At 45.3% G+C, this 3,157-nt stretch overlaps 1 pseudogene; it reads right to left on the reverse strand.

Moving 5' to 3' along the window:
* Positions 1–386: 386 nt before the first annotated feature.
* Positions 387–3,157, reverse strand: part of LOC133552455 (uncharacterized) — a 44,651-nt pseudogene continuing 41,880 nt past the window's right edge.

Consider the following 3,157-nt stretch of genomic DNA (forward strand, 5'->3'; position numbering starts at 1 on the left):
CGGGAGTGAAGCCGCAATCAAGATCAGGTGCGTGGATCGCGCACCTGGGGACAATTGAGTAATCCTCTCGCACTGTCTAAAAGGGCGAAAACCGTGAACGTCAAGGGGAGAGGCGGAGAGACGAGAAGGAGCCAGAGGGAAGTTGACGCTGAGAGAGACTGAGAGCCTGAGAGAGGCGACGACGCTCGGAGCAGAAAGGCAAGCGGCAGACAGAGCACCTGAAAAGCAGTCTTTATTGAAAAATAATGAAGTCTAAACGTGCCGCCACTATGTCCTTCCTTGGCGGTCCTTGGAACCCACACAACGGCTTGAGAAGTTTTTCAAAGGATATATATATATATATATATATATATATATATATATATATATATATATATATATATATATATATATATATATGAAATACATGAATTTCAGTGTTCATTTATTTACACATATATACACACACATAACACTCCTCTATGCATTGTTGTATTTGAAAGTGCAATGCTTTACAGCCAGTAGCACAGCCTTTGAAGGAGCATAGGTGTGGGCAATATCTGTGACATTTAATTTGCAGGAAAGGAGTGAGTTTAGTGTTGAATTGTCCATCCTTGTTCTATTCTCTGCCACCATCTTTCTAACCATGTTGAACACCCTCTTTGATAATGCATTGCTGTGTGGTACGCACAAAAGTGCCTTCATCAAATGCACCAGAGTCTGGAATCTTCCATCTCTCCTTAACATAACCCTTCCCCTTCGAGCTGTCATGGATTAACTGAAATTCTTGTTTCCAATCCTTTTGGAACTTGTAAATGTACTTATTCTTCATACTCGTCGTGGCCATGACTGTCTGTTTTTCGTTCTCCTGCTTCGTCTATGTTATGTTTTTTGGACATTACTATTTGCCGTAGTTTTGAAGCAATGCATGATGGGAATCCGGATGCTGTGTGTCAGTGTATTAACGTGCCGGCTGGAATAAACACACGCTGAGAAATAGCTCAGTGCCTGCCTTCTTTATGGGTTATAGATAAACCTATGGATAACAGATAAATGTGAAATTGGGAGAAATTCGGGAGAAAGGTTGTCCCAGAAGATTTTTGGGAGAGGCACTGAAATTCGTGAGTCCCCCGGAAATTTCAGGAGCGTTGGCAAGTATGGTAACACGCTTGACAACCGCTTAAGTTCGATTAAAAATGCACAACATTCCAGTATTGTAAAACATTTAGAACCCAACTGAATGGCACAACATCAGGCATGGTTGATATTAAGGAACATCCACAGTTTGGCTTCTTAAATGAAAAAAAAAATACATAAACAACGCGTTATTCATATCTACACACTTTAGTTGCTTCTTAACTTTCAAGCTCACTCATTACGGTGATTGTAGTTTGCAAACAAACACTTTTGTACACTGTTGGTCCCGCTTGTATATTGCTACACATATTAGCAATAAAATATGTACCGTAAAAGATAACTTACTGTATATGGTTGTTGCATGCAAAAAAAAAAAAGAGTGAACGGCAGGTGCATATTAACTACAGGCCCCACTTTTTTTATGTATTCAATGTACTGGTTCACGTGAAATATTTGGCCATGGAAAAGTCCAGCACTGCTTTACAATTAGTGGTCTAACTTCCATGTGTAACACTTTATATTTCTGCCCACCATTTCCAAGCAGTTGGAACTTTTAAAACTCATGACTTGAAAAATATTTTTGTACATATCCATCCATCCATTTTCTACCGCTTGTCCCTTTTGGGGTCGAGGGGGAGGTGGGGTACACCCTGGACAAGTTGCCACCTCATCACAGGGCCAACACAGATAGACGGACAACATTCACACACTACGGCCAATTTAGTGTTGCCAATCAACCTAACCCCAGGTGCATGTGTTTGGAGGTGGGAGGAGCCTATCCCCAGGTGCATGTCTTTGGAGGTGGGAGGGAGCCGGAGAACCCGGAGGGAACCCACGCAGTCACGGGGAGAACATGCAAACTGTACTTAATCCTACTAAATTCATGTGAACAGGCTTATAGTCAAAGGACTGTGAACCCATACCTCATGTATAAAGCACAATGTCATTCATCCATCCATCCATTTTCAACCGCTTGTCCCTTTTGGGGTCTCGGGGTGGGGGGTGGAGGGAGAGGCGGGGTACACCTTGGACAAGTCGCCACCTCATCACAGGGCCAACACAGACAGACAGACAACATTCACACTCACACTCACCAGGGACCATTTAGTGTTGCCAATCAACCTATCCCCAGGTGCATGTCTTTGGAGGTGGGAGGAGCCTATCCCCAGGTGCGTGTCTTTGGAGGTGGGAGGAAGCCGGAGAACCCGGAGGGAACCCACGCAGTCACGGGGAGGACATGCAAACTGTACTTAATCTTACTAAATTCATGTGAACAGGCTTATAGTCAAAGGACTGTGAACCCATACCTCATGTATAAAGCACAATGTCATTCATCCATCCATCCATTTTATACCGCTTGTCCCTTTTGGGGTCTCGGGGCGGGGGGTGGAGGGGGAGGCGGCGTACACCTTGGACAAGTCGCCACCTTATCACAGGGCCAACACAGATAGACAGACAACATTCACACTCACATTCACACTCTAGGAACCATTTAGTGTTGCCAATCAACCTATCCCCAGGTGCATGTCTTTGGAGGTGGGAGGAGCCTATCCCCAGGTGCATGTCTTTGGAGGTGGGAGGAAGCCGGAGAACCCGGAGGGAACCCATGCAGTCACGGGGAGAACATGCAAACTGTACTTAATCTTACTAAATTCATGTGAACAGGCTTATAGTCAAAGGACTGTGAACCCATACCTTATGTATAAAGCACAATGTCATTAATGTATCCATCCATTTTCTACCGCTTGTCCCTTTTGGGGTCTCGGGGCGGGGGCTGGTGGGGGAGGCGGGGTACACCTTGGACAAGTCGCCACCTCATCACAGGGCCAACACAGATAGACAGACAACATTCACATTCACACACTAGGGACCATTTAGTGTGGCCAATCAACTTATCGCCAGGTGCATGTGTTTGGAGGTGGGAGGAGCCTATCTCCAGGTGCATGTCTTTGGAGGTGGGAGGAAGCCGGAGAACCCGGAGGGAACCCACGCAGAACATGCAAACTGCACGTAATCCTACTAAATTAATGTGAACAGGCTG

The sequence above is a fragment of the Nerophis ophidion genome, linkage group LG05, assembly GCF_033978795.1.
Source record: "Nerophis ophidion isolate RoL-2023_Sa linkage group LG05, RoL_Noph_v1.0, whole genome shotgun sequence".
Lineage (NCBI taxonomy): Eukaryota > Metazoa > Chordata > Actinopteri > Syngnathiformes > Syngnathidae > Nerophis > Nerophis ophidion.